Raw genomic sequence first — 26454 nt, 5'->3', positions numbered from 1 at the left:
ATTCTAAGTTATAGTAATTTTCAAAATGTGACATAAAGGTGAGGGATAAACAGATCCTTAAATATAGACTCCAGAAGATAGAGTCCAGAATCAGACCTATGTATACAGACCTATGTATATGCAAGAATTTAGTAAATGAAGAAAGTAATACTTTGAACCATGAAGTAAAAAATTCAGTAAATAATATTGGCAAAAAATGGTGCAAAAGGTATTTGCAAAACATATCACAAAAGACAAGGGATGAATATACAGAAGATATAATATATAATTCCTACAAATCGGTATGAGAAAGCCCAAAGGAAAAATAGGCAGTGGGCAAAGAATGTGAAAAGACATACAAATGACCAACAACTAAATGAAAAATAATCCTCATTTCAATAGCAGCCAGGCAAATGAAAATCAGACAGGAATGAGATACAATTTCCAACCATCAGTTTGGCAAAAATTGAGGAGACTGATAACACAGCAAGTGTTAATGAGGAAGTGGGGAAATGGTATTTTCCTGCACTGTGGATGGTTCAGCTGTTTTGGAAAGCAACATGGCGGTATACATTAAAATGTTAAATACACATACCCTATGATCCAAAAATGCATTTCCAGCTATCTAATATGGAGAAATATCCTCACATAACCTCAAAGAGATATTGTTACAGTACAAAATTTAGAAACCATTGATGTCCATTAAAAGTAGTATGGTTAAGTATATTGTTATACATCTGTACTACAGATCAGTGTAGCATTTTTTTCAAAAAAGCTGGATCAATACACACCAGCATTAAAATATCTCTGATGATTGCCCAATGAAAAAAAGCATGTTGATGGAAATATATACTGTGCTATGTAATATATGTTAAATAAAAAATCCACATAAATTGTTTATTTCTATTTTCATCTATATAAGCATGTCTGTAAACATGTAGAAAAGTAGTTGTAAGCATACACATCAAATTAATAAGCAGATGACACTTGTAGGGAGGTGAATGAGACTGGAAAGTGGTCATTCAAGAGACTTTTTGCTTTATTTTTGATTTTTAAAGTTTAATTGTAACAAAAATAACAAAATCTATCACCCTAACCATTTTCAAGTGTACAGCTGAGTGATGTGGAGTATGTTCACCCTGCTGTGCAACAGATCCCCGGAAGTGCTTCATCTTCAAAGCTGAAACTCTGTCCCCATTAAACACCAACCCCCCACTTCCCCTCCCCCTAATCCCTGGCAACCACATTCTACTTTCTGTTGCTATGAATTGGACTACATTAGATACCTTATGTAAGAGAAATCATAGAGTATTTGTCTTTTTGTGATTGGCTTATTTCACTTAGTATAGTTTCTTCAAGATTCATCCATATTATAGCACATGTCAGAATTTCCTCCTTAAAGGCTGAATAATATTCTATTGTATGTACATATCACATTTCATTTATTTCTTTGTTCACAGATGGACACTTGGGGTGCTTCTGTCTTTTGACTGTTGTGAATAGTACTCCTATGAACATGGATGTACAAATATCTCTGTGAGACCCTGCTTTCATTTCTTCTGAATGTATACCCAGAAGTAGAATTGCTGAGCCAGCCATTTGGTAGTTCTATTTTTAATTTTTTTGAGGAACCACCATACTGTGTTTATTTTATGTTTATCACCTAAATATTTCACAAGAACATATTTATGTATTGTTTATATGATTAAAGGTAAAAGAAAAAATAATTTAGATAAGCAGCGTTCAAAAGACATTAAGCACCATGTAAATAGTGGTTTTGATGATAGCTAAGAATGGTCAGGCTTGACATCTCTGGCCTACCAAAAGGCCTGTGAATGGAAGATGCTGAAAACTATGAATCTAGCATTTAATTAGCATTACAGATTGTTTTATTGTTCATAAAAAATCCACTAGCTTGCCTTGGGGAGGCTTATGCTGGCATCGCCATCTGGCTTGCTTTGGCCAATGAAACATGAACAGAAGTACAGAGGGTCAATGTGTGGTTTTCTGTGTCCTCTTGCCCTCTGCTGTGATAACCAGCAATGTCCCAAGAAGAAGCTGCCATGGCAGCTGGCATCCCAAAGGAGGATGAGTGCAGCAGAGTGGCATCCAACCCTTGATGCACATGAAGCATGAGAGAGAGTTATCTCTTGGGGGTTGAGAATAACTGAATTTGTTTTTGATGCCACAGGACAGTGTGGTCTTTCAGTCTCATGCAAGATGTCTATTTCAACCCCTTCATATATACATGAAGGCACTTCAGGTGGGAATCTGAAAACTTGAGGCCTCTTTTCTAGCAGCCCTTGGTCCTCTTCTGAAGATTCGTAGGCACTACTTCAGTGCCATGGAAAAGGCCCACACTCTGCATCCACATTGTAGCTCAGGGACCCAGCCATGCAGCCCAGGATGTGACCCCTCACAAATCATCCAAAGCCCTGTTAGCCTGCAAGGGACACGAGGTGTAGCCCCGATCACTCCCTGGAGTCTAGATATAATTAGGACTAGCTTTAGATGCAGTAGGAATAAACCCAAAGACAGTACACCCAAGCTGTCCTTTTGAAAACCTTATTATGTGAAAGTATAGGAGTAGTATCTCCATCTCATAAATTATCTTGCAAAGTGCAGCTTTGAGAGAATTTACCAAAGTGTGCTCTATGGATCTGGTTATGGGATCAATCAACCCATTGCCTCTGGAGCAGTGGCAAGCGCAGCATATTGTAACTGCTTCCAAAGTGCCATCTCTCAACTGGAAAAGAACAATCAGCTTCGTTCTGACAGGATCGTACTTCTCTGCTTTGCTTGCAGAGTTGTACCTTGTTGGGAATAGTCCAATTCAAGGTGAAGGTGAAACCAAGTTCCGAGCTTAACTTCATTCTGTGGAGAGGACTGAAAAATTTTCTTTGTATTTGTTAGTTGTCTCAGCGTTTTTTTTTTTTTTTTTTTTGGTTTTTTTTTTTTTTACCAGTAAAGTTCTGACAAGTGATTATGCAGGAAAAGCATTTTAGACAAGCCATGGCAAAAGAGAACTGAATCACTATACGAATTAGTCATTACTGGCCAAAAAAACCCCTGATGTTAACTCCATGAAAGCAGATGTTAAATCAAGGGCATTGCATCCTTCTAGCTAATTTTTTCATTTTCTGGCCTATCCCCAGCTGGCTTGAAATGCTAACACAATCGCTGAGAAATTGATGGCAAATTCAAACATGGTACAAAATCCATAGGACTTCAGGGTTTCTGAAATTCCTTGAAACAGTCATTTTAAGCAAGTGTCAGTCCTCCATAAAAACATTGTAAGAGTATGGTCTTACTGTCTCAAAGAAGATACATGATGTCAAAGATGAGGCCTACTCAAGGGTATGTTTTCTCTGGACATTCCTCATGTCCTGTTGGGACTTCCCCACAGTGCAGTATTAATTAGCATTTTCTTTTTTTTTTTTTAAAGATTTTATTTATTTATTCATGAGAGACAGAGAGAGAGAGGCAGAGACATAGGCAGAGGGAGAAGCAGGAAGCATGATGTGGGACTCGATCCCAGGACTCTGAGATCACGCCCTGAATCAAGGCAGATGCTCAACTGCTGAGCCACCCAGGCATCCCTAATTAGCGTTTTCTTAATTAGCATCTTTCAATCTTACAAGACAAGAGCATTCCAGGGTGAAGCATGGTGCCTGGGAGCTAGGAATTTGGAATTCTACCTCTGACTTCAACACTGACTAATAAGATCTTAGGCAAGTCAGAGCATCTCTGGCCTCATTTTTTGTCTATAAAATGAGGGTAAAATAATTATGGCTCATTAATACTATCTGATTTGTTAGGACAAATGTCATGACCACATCAGCATAAAATTTGGATGAGATTGAGACTGAAAAGTGGATCAGACACACTTAATTAGGATGGTGAAGGAAAAGGATGATGGCAGCCAGACCCATTGCCGCCCCACCAACATGCCGGGGATAGGGGCAGAGGCTGGGGACAGGACCATTCTTCATAACTGTTATTTGAAATGGTGGTATGTTTCACTAGTTAGGTATATTTAAGTTAACTTTTTGTAGGTAACATAACACATTATGATGTATATGACTATATATGTCATGTATTATTATTCTAGATAAAGAGGTACATACATACATACATAGAAAGAAAGGAAGAATGGTGTTTCTGTTGTTCAGTTGATTTTTTTGTCTTTTTAATTTTCCAAGTTAGAGGAATTCTTGGGTTGGTGTTAAGGAAAGAGCTCTTAATCAGATGGATCTAATTCTGATATTTTTATCAATGACCCACTTCCATCCCCCATTCTGGCTCCATGATGGGTGGATAAGGCAGACACCGTGAACACCTGTCTCTAATTATGGGAATGTAATGGGAATCCCTCTGGTATGGGTATGTCATCCCTTCACATCTAAACCTTTTCAAATTGACATGTGAAGCTGATGCTGCCAATTGGCAGAGCACTAGGTACTCTTTTAGACAACTTATGTGTTATATCATAGATACAATTATAAAACTGGGGGGAACTACAAGCCTTATCACCAGGCACTAACAAACAGTAAATGAATATACTTAGCGTTATTTAAACTATGTTTCTTTTAGGAAAACAAACAACAACAAAAAATGGAAACAGTAACTGGCCAAAAAAAGGGCGGTGGTTAGAATGATCAAAAACAGAATCTTTACCATTAGGAGAAGTTCAGTTTGTGGTTCCTATTTATATCCAATCTTTGTGAGCATTCTTTATGTTTTGTTTTTTTTTTTTTTTTTTTACATAAAATCAGCTTGGACTTCAAAAACTCTTCTGAAAGAAAAAGATGAAAAAAACCTATAGCCACCAGCAAGTGATCCAGAGGGGACAAATTAATTCCAAAGGCATATCCATCACACTTGAGCTTGCAGAACATAAAAAGGTATTGGGAAAACCCAACCTCAAGTGCTAATAAAAAAGAACACAAAAGGTTTCATTCAGCAGCAATCTATTTCCTTTGATTTGCAGCTTTCAGAAAGCAACAGTGTCATTCAACGGCAGGGTCACAGAGCCGCCTTCCGGTGGAATGCTGATTAGGTGGCCTGCCGTGACGTACACGCAAAATGAGTGGATGACAGCCAACTCCTCATTACTACGGGCACAGTGGGCACAGCAATCACAGAGAGCATGTTCACAGGGAGTGGGGCCAGCCATTGTGCAGGGGCTGCTGCATGCAGTGCTTGTTGCTCCCTTTGATTCAGACATCCTCTCAGCTAATACCTTCTTGCCAAAGGAAGAGAGCATTATGCAGATAACACAAAATGGAAAAAAAAATCAGCTCAAGGGGCTGCTCAAACTCCCTCTCTCTGCTTCCTGAGAGGCGCTTTCTGGAATTCCCATCTGGAAAACTTGGGCCAGCTCCTACATCAGTTACTGTGTTGGTCATGACATGACAAGTAGTGCTCACTTCTCTTGGAGTTGTTGAGTAGAAGGGACAAGGGGTTGTTGGGGGACCACTTTCATTGTATTGACAATGTTTCTTAGGTGAGGCAGACATGGATATCATCACATTTTTCTTTATTCTGTTTTTATTTTTGCGTTTCCTATTGCACAGTATATTATTTTTAAGAAAAGTAGACTCAAATACAAAGGCTTAGGGAACTAATTTGTTCCTCTTAAGTTATTTATGTCTGTGTACCTTTTTTTTTTTTTGCTCCAGGCAAGAATTATTTCATGCAATTAAAATTTTCTCCCCTCATCAAACATTTCTTGCTATTTTAAAAATTATAAAGATATACATAGAAACAAATAGCAAAAACAAAGCACTAGCTCCTCTTGGGCTCCTGTTCTAGCTTTACTCCCCTCCCCAAAGATACCCACTCACTCTGGCTCAATGTATCTCCTTCCAGACCACTTTCTATATCCATATATGCATATATTTACATATGTGTAAATATAACTTCAGTTTTCACCTATGCATCCTGGGCATTGATCACTTAAGATCAGCAAGAAGAAAGGACCAATGCTCTGGGTTGGAAGAGACAGGAATGCCTGAAAGGAAATGTTGAATGAAACAGAGAGACAGCTATAATCTTAGTGGGAAAATATTAGAAGAGAACCATGGCTAGTTAAATCTGCCCTAGACTACGAGCCCAGAGACTTGTCCAGGACACTCAAAGTAAGGGGACAAAGTGGGCAATGTTCCAAGCTGGGATCCTTAGAACCTTCTGGTCAATTGTGCCTGGAGTACCAGCATGGCCACAAGGGTCTGAATGACCCAGGCATGCATAGGACAAAGCTGAACAAAGAAGCTGGTTTTATGACCGAAGCTGACTCCAAAGATGCTGTGCATGTGAATAGTTTATAACTGAGGTGAAGTAGCTTTTCGTAAGGGTCATAAGATGGGTAAAGCATGGGTCACAGAGGAAGAGAACAAGGCAATGGCCCCATGGTCCAACCCCAAAGAGGGGTCCCTGTGTATCCCATGGCTTGAAATGGCAGATACAAGTCAAATAACTGATAAATATAAGTCAATTAAATAAGTAAATAATACAAGTCACATCTTGGGCACCTGCCATTTTGTAGATGTCTTTGGAACAAAATGAGAATGAGAATCTCCTGACATAAAGTGAGACTTGCCACCCAGGACAGGAGATCTATAAACACATACTATATGCAAACAGGGAGCAGAGGATCAGGTGCCCTGCCTCCTGGCATTTCTAGCTTCTTTGTGTGTGTGTGTGTGTGTGTGTGTGCGCGTGTGTGTGCATGTGTTCCCTCACACCTCTTTCTCCTTTGTGTATGTAAAACAGAATCCTTTGGTGTATTTTTTTCCTGGTACAGCCCTTTTTTTTTAAACTGGGTATAATAATCTACATACTACAACACTCCACTTTTTAAGGTACACAATTCAGTGGCCTTAGCATAGATTCCTGTAGCACAGCCCGTTTTTCTTTCAGGTGCTACAGGCTATTCTCTGTGGAGGCTCTTTTGAGGAGCAGCATTCTCCCTGTACTTATTTCCCCCTGGCAAAGAAGAGCTGCAAGAAAGTGGGGAGTCTGCTCTCCTTTCTGGCTGCCTCTGCCCCGAGCCAGCATAGCCTGCCACCTGCGGTTGCTTGGCACCCCGAGTGCCCACTGGCTTCCCCCACACCGAGAGTGTACTTTGCTCAGGTTCATGGTGTCTGACGGAGGGAAAGAGCTAATTCACGCAGACTCTATTGATTTTTGCCATCTCCTCAGTTCTTCTTACTCCCTTTTTCCCTAGAGGGACAGTTAGGAAATAGCTAACAATCCTTGAAGCCAAACCGAATTTCTGAATTCACTGCATTCTTAAAATAGTGGAAACGAATTTTTTAAAATGCAGGCCTCAGAAATATCACATAGAAGCAAATTACGTTCCTTTCTGATTGTGAGGCAGCCCGGCAAATCCATAGCTTCGGGGATGACATATGCTGAGAAAGGATATTTCTTGATGTTAAGAAAATAATGGGCTGGCTTGTACAAGTGAGTATCTTTCTCCTTGAAACTAATTAGACAGTTCAGGAAACCTTGTCAGGGAAGGAATATCTGGTATTTTCCTGGTTCCCTGCACAAAATAATAACCCAGTGGCCAGAAATAACTATGGGTGCACATAATTTTATGAGAATACAATAAACAGAATTCCAGATTCACAAAACATTAAGAATTAAGGATTGTTATTAGCTTTCTAAACAATTTGGCACTTTTGTCCTGCTGCAACTTTGTTACATGGGACGTGGCTGGCAGCAGCAAATAGAGAACACAGAAATTGCCATGCTAAAAATTCTGAGTCATAACATGAATATCCCAGGGACGCCTGGGTGGCTCAGGGGTTGAGCATCTGCCTTTGGGTCAGGATGTGGTTGGTCGTGGAGTCCTGGGATCAAGTCCCACATTAGGCTCCCTGCATGGAGCCTGCTTCTCCCTCTGCCTGTGTCTGCCTCTCTCTCTCTCTCTCTCTCTCTCTCTCTCTCTCATGAATAAATAAATAAAATCTTTTAAAAAATAACATGAATAGCCCAGACTGCAGAGTGAGACAGAACCTCAGCAAACCAAGGACCATCAGTATTAGGTGATTACTCAAGATCATGTTCCAATTTAGAGCGGATTTTTGTATTTTAAATTGACTTTGCTGGAAACTCCCTTCCCCATAAAAGCTCATGAAAATTATAGCTTCTGGAGTTCCTATGAAGTTAAGAGGTTGAGAAAGATGCTAAATTAGCTTTACTGGTCTTAGACAGCTGCTTGTCTCCCCATGCAGCATTGAAAAACCACCAGACAGCAAACTTTTCCTCACATAGCCTCATGAACTAGGCAGGGCTGTGAATCAGCATCCCCTAGGGAGCTTATTAAAAATACAGAGGCCTGGGTCCCCTGCCTCTAGCTCATTCAGTAGATCTTGGGTGGGATAGAGGCCTCTGAAATTTTAACAAGCTCCCTAGATGATTTTGAAGCATACCACTATTTGAGAACCTCTAATACAATGAAAACAATTTGAGCTTTGAAATCAGATAGAGATGAGTTCTGATCGAGAGTCCACCATTCTGTGACTTTGAGCAAGCTACTACTACTGCCTTCAGAGCAACTTTTACCTGGCTTGCAGGGCCATTGGGAGGATTAAGTTAATGCCACGTGTTGAGTGTTTATCTCTGAGCTTGCCACCAAGTACGTGATTAATAAGTGTTACTTTCTATATTAGTCAGCTCTGGCTGCCATAGCAAACTATCACATACTGAGGGGTTTGAACAACAGGCATTTATTTTCTACTATCTCTGAGGTTGGAAGTCCAAGATCAGGGTTTCGGTAGGTTTGATTCTCCTGAGGCCTCTCTTCTTGGCTCACAGGTGATGCTTTTCCACTGTGTCCTCATCCTTCTTCTCTGAGTGGGTGTCCTGGTGTCTTATCTTCTTATAAGTTCATCAGCTCTATTGAGTTAGGGGGCCACCCTTATAACCTCATTTAATCTTAATTGCCTCTTTAAAGTCCCCATCTCCAAATACAGTCACATTGGGGCTTAGGGTGTCACAAATGCATTTGGGGGGCATAATCAGTCCATAATATTTCTCTTCACCCAATCCTTTTTACCTACACTCCTTCCCTTTCCTGTCAGCATTGGCCACAGCTTATGTTTGGATGATCTGTAACTCAAAGGAATAATTTTATAATATTTATTTGATAAAAGCACTGGTTGAAGGTGAGGGGGAGGATGGGGTGTGGGTATTTTGCTGTGAAGGCAGTGGCTTCATAGGAATCCAGTTCCTAGAAACTTGGTCCAAGAATATAACAGAGACTCTACTCTTAACTCAAGGATCTGAAAACTCTCACCACTTAACATTTCATTACAAAAATTTTTAAAAAGTAACTTAGATGAAGAGGGTATAGAATGCTCAGTGTCCAGATTCTGAGTTCTCTTCCTGAAAGACACTTTTTTTCCCCATTAAGACAGAACACAGCAGAGAAAAAGAAAAGTCCTTTCAAAATTCCTAAGTGGAAAGCTTAACTTTGTGATATATTATTTCCTGACAGGGTGGTTACTTAGCACCTATTTTTAGAGTCCATAATATTCCATTTCAGACATGTGAGGCTTCATTCTAAGCAAGCTGCCTCTCCCTTCCCCGCTGCCCTAATGTCTCCTCCGTGGTTGCATACAAAGCTCCACAGAGGCCAGCAGCCTCATAGTAGAATCTGTGATGTGAATTTTATTCATTCTGATGTTACGGAGCAGCACCTTGCCGCCTCAGAATCCATCCCTGATGTAACTGGCAACACACTGAAATGAGACAGTCTATGAATCACTGAGGATGCAGTTAGAAATCTCTAGCCACCCCATTGCCCTCTGATGCATATTAGAATGAATAAAATTTTCTGGCCTAGATTATGAATTATATTTCTTTTCCAATTATGTCCTTGGCTATATGGTTTTTTTTCATGAAACTCAAGCAGGCTTCTAAAAATATATGCATTTATTATGTATCTTCCTCTGCTTTATTTAAAATACTCCACTATGATTACTCTGAATTGTAAATGACAAACCAAATGAAGAAGGCTGGGAACAGTTATGTATTTATAAAACATAATTAATATTTTTTCTTTGATAAATTAGGTGGGGTTAAGGCTCCAGTTAGGGGCACTTCTGATGTGTTATCGACAGGACCATTCTGTCAACCCCGGGAACTGAAGCAATCAAAATACTCATACTCTTTGCCCATCTTCTTATTGTTTGCCCCATTCCTGGGAAAAGAGCTGGATGGTTTAATTCTAAAATGTCAGATCCAAAGAGATCTCAGCATCTCTGAATTCAATCCCCTCTATTTTCCTCAACTTTTAATTAAACCAAAGTCAAACATAATTTTCCAGCACCATCCCACTGAGATGCAAGGTGTAATTAAATTCCTGCTCCTAGGCTCAGCCATGTGACTTTCTCTGGCCAGTGAGATGTTAACAGATATGACACAAGAACTTCAAAAGTGCTAATGCAGTTGGGCTTGCTCTCTTAAACATCTACTGTTGCTATGAGAAGAATATGTCTGGACCAGGCTTCTGGGTTCAGGAGGAGGAAAAGACACATGTGATCAGAATTGCTTCAGCCAAGCCTAGAGCAGAGCTCCCCATCCACTCTGTGGATAATTGAATGAGCTCAGCCAAGATCGGTAGAACCACCTCCCCAAGCCCAGCCTACATCAGCCAAAAGCCAGTCAACTCACAGATACATTGAGTTATAAAAGTAAATCACTGTCATTTATAAATAGTTGAGTTTGGGGATGGTGCACGATACAATATTTTGGAAGCAATGGCTGATAAATTTGGTCCCTAGTTTTGTATTATCTGCTAGATCTCTCCATTGTAAAAATTCTTTTTAACCTTTGTAGTTTATAAGTAATCTGTGGGATGATACCCAAGACCATGTGAATATCCAGTATCCAAGAACACTTTACTCAATTATTTCAGCAGTCATCCATGACCCTGCCTGAAGCAGTCATTACATTGAGAATTGCTGTGATTCCACCTACACTGACTGGCTAGCACGCTTTTGTAAAGAAGCCGTTTTCCTCCCTTACTTTTGTTTTAGTATCAGCATAAACTCATGAGTTTTCTCTTATTCAGCACACTATAAAACACTACGTCATTATTTTTTTTGACGTTCAAACCTGTCCCAAGTTTGGCCACTGGGAGCTCCTTCAAGGCACCTCCCATGTCCTTTTCAAATGTCCCCCATAGTCTTAAAGCACTTCCTTGTCTGTAGCACTGTAAGACCTTCTCTCTTGTTGGATTTCATTTGCTGGTATTTTGTTAAAGATTTTTGCATTGATATTGGTCTGCAGTTTCCTTGAAATGTTCTTGTCATGTTTTGGTATCAGAATAGTGTCTTTGTCAAATGAATTGCGAAGTGATCCCTCTTCCTCTATCTTTATAAAAGAATTTGTGTGGAGTTGATATTATTTCTTCCTTAAAAATTTGATGGAAGTCATCAGGGAAGTCATCCAGGACTGGAATGGCTTTTGTAAGAAGGATGTGAACTATAAATTTAGTTTAGATATAGGGCTGTTCAATGATATATTTTTTTTCTTGAGTTTTGAGAGCTTATGTCTTTCAGGGAATTTGTTCATTCCATGTAAGTCATGAAATGTATTGGAATAACATTGTTCCTAATTTTGTTATTATCCCTTTAATCTCTGTAAGATACAGTGATGTCACCTCTTTCATTCCTGATATCAATAATTTATGTATTTCTTTTTTTTCCTTACTCAGTGTGCCTAGGAGTTTATCAACTTTATTGATATTTTCAAAGAATCTATTTTTTTGCTTCACTGATTTTCTCTAGTTTTTTCTGTTTTCAATTTCATTGATTTCTGCATTTTATTATTTCCTTTATTATGTTTGGATTGGATTTAATCTTATATTTATTTCCCAATTTCTTAAGGTGGAAGCTTATACCATGAATTTAAGACTTTTTTTAATGTACACATTTAAATACTATACATTTCTCTTTAAACTTGTTTGGTGGCATCCCACAAATTTTGATATGTTGTATTTTAAGTCTCATTTGGTTCAAAATGTGTTGAAATTCTCTTGACATGTATACCTCGTTCCATGTAATCTTTTTTTAGAAGTCTGTTGTTTAATTTCAAAATCTGGGGATTTTACAACTATTAATTTTTAGTTTTATTACATTATGGTCAGAGAGCACACTTTATATGATTTCTGCTTTTAAATTTCTTTAAATTTAAGGTATGTTTTGGAGCACAGAATGTGGTCTATCTCAGTGAATGTTCCATGTGAATTTGCACAGCACATGGGTCTTGATGATACAGTATTTTGGAAGGTGTTTGATGGATTGTTCTGGAAATGCCAATTAAATCAGGTGGATTGTTCAGGTCTATAATAATGATGATCTATTTGTTCTATCAAATAGAACAAAAGGAAGTACTGAATCCAACTGTAATGGTGGACCTTGAGGTGTCTTCTTTTAGTTTCATTTATTTTGGAACATAGTTTAGAACTACGGTTCATACTCATTTAGAATGGTTATGTCATCTCAGGGAACTGACTTTTATCATTACATAATGCCCCTCTTTATCTCAGGTAATTTTCACTGTTCTGAGTCTACTGTGTCTAATATTAATACAGTCACTTTGACATTTCACAATTGCTATTTACATGGAGTGACTTTTCCCATCTTTCTACTTTTAATCTGTCATTATCATTATATTCACAGTGTATTTCTTATAGATGGCATGTAGTTGTTTTTAATCCAGGCTGACACTACTTTTTAATGGCATGTTCAGATCATGTATCTTTAATATTTTAAAGTATTAACATAATGGATTTACATATGCCATTTTATTGTTTATCCCTTCCAATTTTTGTTCCTCTATTCCCTTTTCCTGTCTTTTTCTGTATTACCTAAACTTTTTTTAGTATTCTGTTTTAATTTATTTATTGTCTTCTTGTCTATATCTCTTTATATTCTTAATTATTGCTATAAGATTTATATGTACCTTTTTAGTTTAGAGTTAATATTTTAGCACATAAACTGTGGAAGGCTTTCAAAAATTGATTCCTTCATTCTCTCCCCTTTATTTTATAGTTGTCATATGAATTATATCTATATATACTGAACTTCCCCTTCTTCATAATGTATAATTTTTTGTTTTCAATAGTCATAAATGTTTTAAAGAACTTTAGTGGAAAAAAGTCACCTATTGTATTTTTTTGCCCAGACATTTATGACTTCTGTTGTTTTTCCTTCATTCCTGGATTCCTTTTTCTTGCTGCTATTATTTCTCCTCAGCCTGAAGGACTTTAGCATTTCTTTTAGAGAATATCTGTTGACAATTATCTGACTTTTCCTTCATCTGAGAATGTGTTTATTTTACCTCCATTCCTTTTTTTCTTTTTTTTTTTAAAGATTTTATTTATTTAATCATGACACACACACACACACACACACACACACAGAGAGAGAAAGAGAGGCAGAGGCACAGGCAGAGGGAGAAGCAGGCCCCATGCAGGGAACCCGATGCGGGACTTGATCCCGGGTCTCCAGGATCACACCTGGGCTGAAGGTGGCACTAAATTGCTGAGCCACTCGAGCTTCCTGATTTTACTTCCATTCCTAAAAGATATTTTCCCTGGATATAAAAGTCTTGGTTGACAGTTCTTCCACTACTTTAAAAATATTATTTTGTTGTTACTGTAGTTAACTACAATGCTATATGTGTTTCAAAGTACCCAAATGAGAGCACCTATATTTTGTTTGGGTACTGGGCTGCTGGGGTGTTTGTTCTCAGTGTTTTGCATACTTGAGCCACAGAGGGAGTGTCTCTCTGTCCTCTTTCCCCTCCCTTAGGGATACATGGCTGCCACTTGTTACTCAGTGAGATTAATGGTAGGCAAAGGGGCAAGTCCTTGGATCACCTGGCAGCCTCAGTCTTAGGCAGCCCCTATGCACTTGGACCTTGGAGGTGAGGTTTTCTCAGTGGTCCTGTCCCTTTACCCCAAGGGCAGACAATTCTACAGTGTATTTGTGAGTGGTCTTGTGTGGGAGAGAGTTCCTTGCCCCTCTTCCAGTGGTAGCAAACCTCTGCTTTGTATAGTACAAGACCGTTGGCATGAATGGTTTTCCAATCCTTTGCCTGGGCAGTTAGCTCTTACTTCCACTCAGGCCTCAGCACCTTTGCCTGGGATGGGCTTGGAGGGTTTCCTACCCCTTTTCCAACAGTAGTCAGTTTCTCTTTCTGTCCCTCTCTCCAGGATCAACTGTTTCTCTGTTGGGACAGGGAGTTTTCTACCCCACCTGCAGCATCAGACAGATTTTTGTTTCTATCTCTTCCCCAGAATCCCTGGGTCTTCTCCTGGGTCCTTGGGGCATGACAGAAGGGTCAGAGAAATTTGGGCAGGATTTTGTGCTTGCCTGTCAATGAGGGGAGCATTCTCAGGTCCCCTCCTTGCCCCAGTCTTTCTTGTGAACATCTGATGGAGGCCTATGGAAAACATTATGAGTAAGTTTGAATGTCCCTTGCTTTAGGGCTCCCCGCTGGGACTCTAAACTGTCATGTCAAGTCTACATTTAGTCTTTAAGAATGCATTATATTTGAGCTGTTTTCTTCTTCCTGCACTCTGACAAAGGTGAAATAGTCCATGTGTCCTGTTTTCCTTGGAGAGCTTATCACCCACTGGAATTTAGTCCAGTTTTCCACCTTCCAACCTTAACTCTCAAATGGGCCCAGAGAGAGTTATGATTTAATAGATTGTCAAGCCTTTCTGTCATTGTTAGGGTGGAAGCAACATTCCTTTGTGGCTTGCTACATCCTAAGCAGAATGGGAATCTTCATCCCTTGGGTGTTGGTCTGTAGCTTCTCTTTATGATTATATTCTTTTTTAAAAAAGATTTATTTATTTATTAGAGAGAGAGAGAGCATGGTGGGGAGGGTAGAGGGAGAGAGTGACTCTTCAGTAGACTCCCCATTGAGTGAGGAGTCCCATGGAGGGCTCCATTCCATAACCCTGAGAGCATGATCTGAGCTGAAATCAAGAGTCAGAAGCTTAACCAACTGAGCCACCCAGGTACCACTTTTTATGATTATATTATTAATATTACATTGATGCAAATTTAGCTTCCTCTTTAGCCCCAGAAATATGTACAGTGTATATGTGGGTACATATGTGTGTGTGCGCTTGCACATGTGCATTTATGTATGTGTGTGTGTGTGTGTTTTATTTAAGAGAACTAGAGATTTTTTGTGGTAGTGATTTCTAGTTTTATAATATAGTGATTAGATTGTTACTTGTACCTGTTTCTTTAAAGTTTGAAAATATTCAAAATATATGCTTTTTAAAAATTAAAAAATTTTTTACAGCGGTTTTACATTCACAGCAAAATTGAGGGAAAGGTACAGCTATTTCGCATATGCCCTCTACCCCTTCACATACATAGTACATGGTTGGTTAAAAAAAGTTTTAATATCTGTTTTATGGTATAGAGTTTGCATTGAGCTTTTTAAAAAATAAAGTGTTCACATCTATTATATCCAAAATTATTTATTATCACCTAATCTTTGGAGGGCTAAATAAGAGAGTATTATCATTTTCTCAGTAGTATTATTTTTCTAAATTTTATACATATAATTCTAATAGTTTTGGGCTTATGTATTTTGGTGTAGGTAATCTGACACATAATTGCTTATGACGGCATTTTCTTTGTCTTTTGTATTCTCCTTTACCAAGAAAAAGTCACTCACTGTGTCCGTTTAATACTTTCCTTTAGAAGTCTTCATTTGACATTGATAACTCAGTTCCTGCTCTGTTTTTGCTTCTATTTGCATAACATATTTTGTTCCTTATTTTCCTTTCTTAGTCATTTGGTCTAGTAATATACATTTGGGGCAGTATATGGTTGAATTTTATTTATTTTTATTTTATTTATTTTTATATGGTTGTAACTTCTTGTGTTTTCTGAGACTTTGTGTTCTATGTCATCATCTGTGTCCTGTTTTGAAATCTTGTCTGTGCTCTTCCAAGTCTTTATTTGTTCTCCCAAGAATACTCTATCTCTGACCACTTCAAACTACCACTATTTCCATCTGCATGGATGGCTCCATTGCCACCTGCTTATTCAAAATTGCATCTCCAAGAGTCTAGAGCAGTGCTCAGGACCCAGGAGGTTCTCAATAAACATTTATTTAGTGAATGATGATAGATATAGCATTAGTTAGGATCAGATTCATTGGTAAGAAAACCCAAATATCAGTGGCTTAAAAAGAGTTTATCTCTTCCTTATGTAAAACCTTTAGGCATTTAATCCAAAGCTGGTAGGAAGGCTTTGTTCCCCAAAATTTTCCAGTCCCTTCTAAATCCTTATATGCTGCCACTCCTAAGGTATGTTCCCTATTCTCATAGTCCAAAATAGCCCACATTTCAGGGCCTCAAGATGGAGGAAAGAACATAGAAAAACCAGCCCAGGAGAGTGTTCCAGGACACTGTTAGGGAAGTTCCCTGAAATCTGCCACATACACAAGCACTTCTACTTACATGGCATTCACCAGAATTTAGTCACATGGCCACATTTACTACAAGAGAAGCTGAGGCATATTGTCTTAATCTGGGTAGCTATGTGTCCAGCCAAAATTTTATTCTATGGAAGAACACTAAAGATCTGAGAAAACATAGCATGCTTAAGAAACCATGAGAAGATTGGAGCTTGGTCATAGTTTGAATGAAGTAGCACGGCACATCAGCTACAAGATAAGGAGGGACTACATCATGCAGTTTTAGTAATGCCAACATGGCAGATAAAATCCTGTAGACTGTCAGTGAAGGTCCTGAGAGGAAACAGATAACGCTCTTGAAAGAGGTGAAGTGAGTTTAATGAAGGAACTTTGTACAGGGTGGGCAGGGCTAAAGAGAACTATCATGGGATGCGCAAGCACCCCAGGGCCAGCAGCTGCAGGAAGCTACCATCACTTGTAGGACTGCTGAGGCAAGTGGGAAAGTAGGTACTAGAACCCAACAGTTGTAGTTGTAGGAAAGGGGTCTCAGACAGCAGCTGTGCCTTTGGCAGAGGGACATTGTCATTGCAACATGTGACCTAAAAGCAGAACTCGTGATATAATTTGCAGGGCCCAGTGCAAAATTTTTTTTTAAAAAAGCCACTTGTTAAAAAATTACTAAGAATTCCAAGATTTAATGCTATGTCAGCATAGCATTAAATCAAACATGGGACCCTTCTGAGCACAGGGCTCTGTGCGGTGTACAGGTCCCGTGAAACTGGCCTTGCCCAGGAGAGAAGCAGCTGAGGACGAGTGCCCAAAACTTCTCTCCTCCAGTGCTCTGACCTTTTCCACTGTCTCCCACTGTCCACACCCAATTGGAAGTCAAATCAAAGGTGTTGGGTGAGGCAGTCTAGGATGGTCAGCCCTGGGGTAGAAAGTGGATAGTGTGGATCTGGAGCAAGCAGAGAATATGTAACTTGGCTATGGAGAGCCATTAGAGATTTTTCAGTAGAGTGACATGTCCAATTAGTTTTTAGGAACAACTTTTTGGCAGCAGTGTGGAGGATGGATTGGAGAGCCTGGAGGCAGAAAGACCAATTAGAAGACTATTATGTAAGTTCCAGAGTTGCTTTCCTTCTTTTTTTTTTTATTATAAAAATTCCCAGTAAGAAAGAGGTTTTATATTTATAACACTAACCAAGTAACACACACACAAATGTATACATATGCATATGTGTGTGTGTGTGTGTGTATGCGCACACACACACAGGAAAGCCGAAATCCATGAAACAATACAAAACAATACAAAAGTCAGTGAAACAATACTTCACCTTACTTAGAAGCAAAGTACTCTGTTTGTAAAAAAATGCTGGTTCCATATTGCAATGATTATTTCACAATAGATGTAAATCAAACCATCATACTGTGTGCCTTTAATTTTTATGTGATATATGTCAGTTATTTTTCAGTGAAACTGGAAAAAAACACTGCTTCCAAACCACTATATTGATTAGGAGTCACAACTTTTAATTTAAGAAGCATAGGCCTAAAAATATATAGGTAAAATAATGGCCCCCAAAGATATTTGTATCCTAATCCCTGGGCCCTGGAAATATGTGTCCTCACATAGCAAGAAGGATTTAGCAGAATTGATTATACTGAAGACCTTGAAATGGGAGGTTATCCTGGATTATCCAGGTGGGCCCAAGATAATCACAAGGTTCTCATAAGGAAAAAAAAGGGAGGAGAAGGAAGCAGCGTCAGGGTGGTACAGCTGGCCATTGCTGGCTTTTTTTTTTTAAGATTTTATTTATTCATGAGAGACAGAGAGAGGCAGAGACATAAGCAGAGGAAGAAGCAGGCTCCCAGTGGGGACCCTGATGAGGAACTCGATCCCAGGACCCTGGGATCACAACCTGAGCCAAAGGCAGACGCTCAACCACTGAGCCACCCAGGCTCACCTCCATTTCTGGCTTTGAAGATGCAGGAAGGGGGCCATGAGCCAAGGAATGTAATCCTCTACAAGGTAGAAAGGTAAGGAGTAGGATTCTTCCCTGGAGACTTCAAAGAATGCAGTTTTGTTGATGTGTTAATTTTCTAAAGTGAGACCCATAGGACTTCTGACCTCCAGAACTGGGAGATAATAACTATGTGGTATTTTAAGCCATAGAGTTTGTGGCAATTCATTATAGCAGCAATAAGAAACTAGTACATGGTGGCAGATAGGGAGAGTCAGAATGAGGCAGCATCAGTGTGAGGATGGATGGAGAGAAGGGGACTTGATATTTCAGTAAGACCTTTCCTTTTGAGAGATGTGAGGTCCAGGCTATCTCTTAGCGTGGAGGGCCACAAGGCAAATCATAATTTTCCTTCCTCTAGTGTTTTACATTTGCAAGAGAGTTAAAATGAATGTTGAAGACTTAGAGGGGCAAAAAAAAAAATCTGTTTTAAAATTCTTTGTTACAGTGACATGACTCTAGGGATTCAGGCCAGTTTAATAGAATGTGCTATGCTGTGAGCTGATCTGGAAGGTGGAAAGAGCCACCTGGATGTTTCTTTAATCCTAGCTGCTTGAAGAGTTAACTGAACTAACATTGCTCTTACAGATGACATTTCACTTCGCTAGTCACTGAGGAAATGAAAACAAAAATGAGATATACCATCCCACTGTCATCAAAGTGGCAAAAATTTTAAAATGTGACAATATCAGGTGTTGGAGAGGACATAGGGAAAAAGGTACCTTCCTGCTTTGCTGTTGAGAGTGTAAACTGGTACAAGCATTTTAGAGAACAATCTGCTGGTCTCTAGTGAAGTTGAAGATATGACCTTGCAACCCCATTCCTAGAAAACTCATTCCTAGAGAAACTCAGGCATGTGTACTAGGAGGCCGGTAACACCTTCATTCAAGCATTGTGTATAGTGGAAACAAAAAATATTGTGCCCAAGATTGCGCATCCAAGAAACCACCAAGGAGCCGACACCGATGCAAGCGCACGAGGGTTTATTTACAAGCTCGAGCTAGGGTCCAAGTATACCCGACACAGTGGAGCAGGGACTTGGACCCCAAAGTGGGTTACAGCTGGGTTTTTTTTATGGGCTGGTCTAGGGGATTTCCAGAAGGGATGGAGGGATTTCTCAAGTTCTGTTTACATTCTGATGTGGGGCTTTCAAGGGCACTGAGCTCAGTTCTCATTCTAATATGGGACTTTCTGCCACTGGTTTGGGCTGTTGTCTTTCTGATATGGGATTCCCTGTCATGGACATTCTGCAGTTTTTCCTGTAAAGTTCAGCTCTTATTCCCAGGGGCCTAAGATGGCTGTACTTGTGCTAATGCTAAACTTGAGGTGGAATGGCCTTAATTTTTCTCGGCCTCCACATATTCACATTAGGAGACTAGACAAAGAAATAGTGACATAACCATCCAAAGAAGTACCAGATGATAATTAACGGTGAATTAACCAGAGCCAGGTGTTCACCGCAGATAAATCTCAACAACATAAAGTTGCTTCAGCAAAAAATGAAGTTGTGGTAAAATACGTATGGTAACAGCATGCAAAACATTATTTTTGCATATACAAACATATGTATGAAAATTATAAAAGCACATATGACAATGCTAAGCACCAAACTCAGAAGTAGTTAGGTCTAGGCAGGAGAGAGGTGAATAGAATGGAAGAAGGTGGGAATGCACAGGAGGCGGTATCTGTAATGTTTTGTTTATACCTTCCACTCATTATTTTATTTTATACTTTGTATTTACACAGCTTTACATGCTTGGGAAACCATATTTAAAAACTGAAGCCCTTCACCATGGCCACATAGCCACCCGTGATCTTTCTCCCTCTGAGGTGGTTTGCCATCCTTCCAGTCGCTCCGTCCTTCACCCCCATGTACTACTGAGCTCTAGAAAAACCACAGTTTTCTGGTTGTCCTGAATATATTCCTTTCCACAGCTGTAGGCTTTTGCTTATGCCGTTCCCTCCCTCCAAGGCCTTCCCTTCTAGAACCCATCTGAAAAACTCTTTGTCCTTCCAGATTCATTTCATGTATCCATCCATCTCTGGTGTCCTCCAAGGGCATGCTTCTCAAACTTCTGCGTGCTCGGGAGTCAGCCTTGAATCTTGCAGGTTGAGTCTGTAGGTTTGGGTGGGGCCCTCGGCCTGCCTGCTAAGGAGCTCTCAGGTAATGCCGATGGTGGCACAGGTCTGAGGATCACACTGTGAGCAGCCTGGTCCTCGGGATCCCACCTTCTTCTTGGCCGAAGTTCGAAACTCCCGGCTCTGGATTTCCACTGCCTCCTCTACATTCCCTTATTACAATATATGGAAGAAGGTGGGATGCCTCTGCATTGTGCTGAGTCTGTTTTTTGTATCTTTTTCATGAAACTCTGAAAGGTAGTTTTGTCTTCAGGGTAGTAAGCCTGCCCCGACCTCACTGTGTTGCCAGCACCTAGCATTCACTTACTGAGTATTTGAAACATCCTAATGTTGAAAGTCCAATGGTCTATTGCACATCGGGTGAAACCTTATTAAATCTGTTCAAACGCTTCTATGTTTTATATCCCAGGCCAGTAGCAACAGGTAGGTAGAGCAGTAAATGCATATTGTGTGCAGATCCGGTCTGAATAAGTTCCTAATTATGGTGCTTAACTGGAGAGTGGAACTGGAAACCCTTAAAAAGGTTCAGAACCCTTAAGGCAGAGAGTGCTTTGGAGATCCAGGGGATTTTAGTTACTTAGTCACAGGGCATGGATTTTGCTCCAAGCATTAAGATGGTTTATAGGAGGTTTGTAGACCTGTTCTAAGAAAATAGACGCTCTGGGGAAGATTTGAAAGGGCACACAGAGGGCTGCCTGATGACTAACAGCCTGGCCAAGGTTCCTATCCTCCGGGAGTCCTCTCTGTGGCCCTACAGCACCCTGCTGCATCTACCTGCGGGGACGGCGGGGCGAGGAGGGTGCAGCCCAGCCGCTCTCCCATCTGCCCACCCCATTCCAGCTCTGGCACTGCCCCTTGGCAGCTGTGACTCCTTGAGCAACTTACTTCACCTTTCTGGACTTAAGAGGGCCAGCTTTAACAAACCAGATATTGCCTGGACATGGTCATACTGAAGAAGCATTCTTTGCTTATCTGAAATTCAATTATAATTGGGCATCCAATATTTTATCTGGCAAAGTTATCCGGGCCTCACTTTCTTTATTTCTAAATTGAGGTGAGAATGGTACCAACCTCATCAGGTTATAAGGCTGAAATGATGTAATAGATGGAGAGTACTTGGAATAGGACCGGAGCTCAGAGTAAGTGCTCACTCAGGAAGGTGGCTTTATTATCTCTCCCTCACCGTCCATCCATGTAGTCTGCAGCTCTTGTCAGAACCATTACCCGAAGTTTTAACTGGTCACTCTAATTCCAGTTCCATCTCCTCCCACTGTCCTGAAGTGTGGCTGCCCAAGATATCACTCAAAATTAGAAATCTGGTCATGTACTTAAAAACCCTACTTAAAGTCTTCTAATGGCTCCCTGTTACCCATAGAATAAAATCCACATTCCTCAGTCTGAGGGAACTTTCAAGATTTGCACCTGCCTTGTCTTTCCAGTCTCCATTACCACTGTCCCTCCCTCCACAACCCCATGCCTACACCAAACATTGTCCTGCCTCTGCGCCCTTTCTTGGTGGCCCCCTCTATCCCTTTCTCCCGGGGGCCCTGAGGAAAAACCATTTGTCCCAAGCAGCTCTGCTTAAGACCACCCCATCTGTAGACTTTCCTGCACCATTACTGTAAGCCTTCCTAGGACCCCTCCAGATCCCTGCTTGGACTTCACAGCACTTTATACAGACCTTTATCTGTTCCTTTCACACTATAGTAAACTTGTTTCAATTTTGTTATATTTTTAACTGTATAATATATGCCTATCAATTAATTTTCATCCACAACTTGGTGCTTTTAGTTAGTATTTGGAGTATCTAATCAGGAACACATACATCAAGGATGGTAGGTGAACATTTAAAAAGCTGCCCAACTTCAAATATTCTTATTTAAGTCTGCACCAGAGGATTGACCCTTTGAATGAGGGATGCAGAAATAACTTTTAACTCATAGAATGAGTGGTGTTCAGGATATACAGTGGACCAGAAGGACTTGTATCTCTTGTGCTCTCGTGAGCAGAACAGAGAACCTGAGTCCAAACACCACTCAGCCCTGGGCCTTGCACTTACTGGAGGCTTCTGCCCTCTGATATTAAGGAGTCTATCTATTGTCAGGATACAGTTGCATTTATGTCTAGTGAAACTTTCATGCAAGGCGTTGGAGGGTCTGAAAGAACAGAGCAAGGACTTCACCAAAATTACAGAATAGGTTGAGAGATGGTTTTTTACTTGCTTGCTAATAAAAGTTGGTTCACCTCGTAAAAAGTAGCCTAATATGTGCCCTCATTGTAACATAATACCTGGTAGGGAGGTGGTGGGATGAGGGAATAACTGTAGCCCTCCCTCCATGTATCCTAATTGTTAGAAGCTACTGTCATCCTGCAAAAGGAACTTGATCATGAAACTAAATTGGTTTATATCAGTTTGTAACACTTTGTCTCTCCAATTAAAGGAGAGCTCGAGAGTAGGGACCTATGTTAGTCATGGGTCCCTCACCCTGCAGGTGGTGCAACAAAAGGCACCCAGTATAGAAGGAGCTCCAAAACCCTTGAAAGACCCTCATTGCTGAGCCAGCTTCAAAACATTGAGGACAAACTCAGACATCTGACTAACAAATATGATTGGAGTGAAAACATACAGGAAAACAAAGGATGCAAGAGAAAGTTACCCTTTGATACACTTTCTTTGAAATTTGTTCTCTAAGAAATAGCTTTCCTTCCTGAGAATTAATGATACATAACATCACATTAGCTTTGAAGGCTTTGAAGAATCTTTAAGAAATAAAGTCACTTTACCTCTGGGTATGCTTCCTCTAACCTATGACCTTAGTCTAATCAAGAGAAAACATCACTCAACCCCAAATTAAGCAAATTTGACAGGGTGTCTGGGTGGCTCAGTTGGTTAAGCAGCTGACTCTTGGTTTAGGTTCAGGTCATGATCTTGGTTGGGGTCCTGGGATCGAGCCCTGTGTCAGGCTCCGGGTTCAGTAGGGAGAGATTCCCTCTTTCCCTCTGCCCTGCTCCCCTTCCCCCATTCACCTGAATACAGGCACACACACTCTCTCTCCTTCAAATATAAATGAATAAATTTTTTTTAAGCACCATTTTACACAATATCTGACCAGCATTCTTTAAAACTGTCAAGTTCATGAATAAGACTTGAGGAAAGACTGAGAAACTGTCAAGATCAAAGGAGCCTAAAGAGACATGTTAAGTGCAGTGCGAGATCCTGAGTGAGATCTTGGCACAGAAAAAGGACATTAATGAAAAGAATGGATAAAATCCAGATATGTCTGGAGTTTAATTAATGGTACTGTACCAATGTTAATTTCTTAGTTTTGACAAATGTACCATGGTAATGACAGATGTTAACACTGGTGGAAAGTGCATGAAGGATATCTGAAAACTTTGTATTTGTCACTTGTCTGTACAACTGTCATTATTCTAAAATTAAAAAGTTTATTTAAAAAAGAAATACATTTTAAAATAAGGTAAATATTTTACTGACTGGATTTGTTGTAGAAATAAAGAGGAATCTTGTTTTGATAATAATAAAGTCAAAATTTTAAAGGTAGGTCCTGTGTGCCAAGGAGAACCACCTGCATCTAGAGGCCTGTTTCTAGGCTGGGCCTGATCCTGACTACTTGGACCACATGGTTCCTACTTGCTTTTCAGCTAAAATCTTGTTTAAACTTGGTTAATATACCTGGATTTGTTAAAGGATAGATGGCTAGCTATGGTGTAAAATCAGCATTGGGAGGAAGTGCAATAACCTCTTTGGGGCTGAGCCTGCAAAGCTCGAGGCATAGAGAATCACAAACACCAAGCATTAAATTCCTTTCTTCTAATAAACATTAAAACAAATACAAAGACCTATTCCCTTCAAGCTCCTACCACAGTTCTTGGTACATATCATAAGTATTTGCTGAGTTTCATGTTACTATAACCTAGTTCAGAGTTGCCCACTTACTTTGATGAGGGAAAAAAAGTACATCCAAAGTGGATATGAAACTCAGCTTTTTACTGATGTTGGCTTTGGGGCCTTTATTTTTAAGTCCAGGTTGAGGGAAATTAGTGCTTTTTAACTAGATCATTTCCAGTGTAGCTATTCCACATGTTTGTTGATATAAACAAATAAAATAGCTGGATGAACATTTAATGTTACACAATGAATGTTTACAAAATAGTTTATTGTTTTTATCATTATAAAATTAATAACACCCTCAACAGAAAACTCAGATACCAGGGCATCTGGGCAGCTCAGTTGTTAAGCATCTGCTTTTGGATCAGTCATGATCCTGGGGTCCTGGGATCGAGTCCCACATCAGGCTCCCCACAGAGACCCTGCTTCTCCCTCTGCCTATGTCTCTGCCTCTCTCTGTGTGTTTCTCATGAATAAATAAATAAAATCTTAAAAAAAAAAAAGAAAACTCGGATACCATTTATGTGGAAAGAAAAAAGTAAAAGTCACATCTCATAATCCCACAACCCAGAGATAAGTAACATTAACATAATGGTGAACTTCCTTTTTATGCATATATAGATTTTTTACATGATTGGGATCATGCTATACAACCTTTAAATGATTGTTCCATTAATCAGTTTTCTGATTTTATTTTATTTTTTAATTTTTATTTATTTATGATAGTCACAGAGAGAGAGAGAGAGGCAGAGACACAGGCAGAGGGAGAAGCAGGCTCCATGCACCGGGAGCCCGATGCGGGACTCGATCCCGGGTCTCCAGGATCGCAGGTGCCAAAGGCAGGCGCCAAACCACTGCACCACCCAGGGATCCCCAGTTTTCTGATTTTAAAAGTAATAAATGACAATAGCCAGGGGGCACCTGGATGGTTCATTCCATTCAGTGGCCAGCTCTTGATGTTGGCTCAGGTCATGATCTCAGGGTCCTGGGATTGAGTTCCCCATGGGGCTCCACGTTCAGTGGGGTGTCTGTTTCAGGATTCTCTCTCTCCTTCTGTCCTTCCCCCACTCACTTTCTTTCTTTCAAACAAATGAGTCTTTTAAAAATAATAATAATAATAACCAGCACTTATGTAACACTTACTATGGGCCAGGTGGTCTTCTAGGGCTTTACATATATTAACTCATTAAATCCTCACAACAATCCTGTAAACTGGTTATTATATTCATTCTTGTTTTATAGATGAAGAGAGTGAGGCACATATTGGCCAAGTATCTTGCTCAGGATTATGTACATTTTTATATTTGATAAAACCATTTTACATGGATGAACCAGGATTTGAACTATGCAATGTGGCTCTAGAACCCACACTTCTAATCATGACACTCTACTTGTTTCCCATTAGTTCACTTACAAAGTCTGAAGTTGTGATAGCCAGCCTCCAAAATGATACTCACCTTCTGGAATTCATTCCCTTGTGTAGTCTCCCTTTGCATGAATCAGGATCAGTCTGTGTGTCTAATAGAATATTGTGGAAGTGACTATGTGTGACATCTAAGGCTAGGTCATAAAAGACATTGCAGCTATTCCCCTGGGTCTCAAGGGTAGCACTAACTCTGTGGAAAGTCAGCTACTATATTGTAAAGACACCCAAGGATAATTGTGGAGAGGAATCTACTCGTCAACCATGTAGGCATATTGGAAGCAAATCCGCCAAACCCAGTGAAGCTTTAAGTGACTGTAGCCTCTGCTGACATATGACTGATCCTAATGAGAAATGGCAAGCCAAAACCATCCAATTAAGCTGCTCACAAATTCTTGACCCCTAGAAACTTTGAGAGAAAATACATATTCATTGTGTATTACTAAGTTACTAAGTAACTAAGTTACTAAGTAACTAGTACTAAGTTACTAAGTAACTAAGTAAGTGTGTTA

At 39.9% G+C, this 26454-nt stretch overlaps 1 pseudogene; it reads right to left on the bottom strand.

The window, feature by feature from the left end:
* LOC100685041 overlaps positions 1-26039 on the bottom strand; it is a 34353-nt pseudogene extending 8314 nt beyond the window's left edge.
* Between the last annotated feature and the right edge of the window lie 415 nt (positions 26040-26454).

This window comes from Canis lupus, chromosome 25, assembly GCF_011100685.1.
Source record: "Canis lupus familiaris isolate Mischka breed German Shepherd chromosome 25, alternate assembly UU_Cfam_GSD_1.0, whole genome shotgun sequence".
Lineage (NCBI taxonomy): Eukaryota > Metazoa > Chordata > Mammalia > Carnivora > Canidae > Canis > Canis lupus.
Note: the sequence above shows the minus strand (reverse complement) of the source record. Positions and strands in the feature narration are given on the sequence as shown.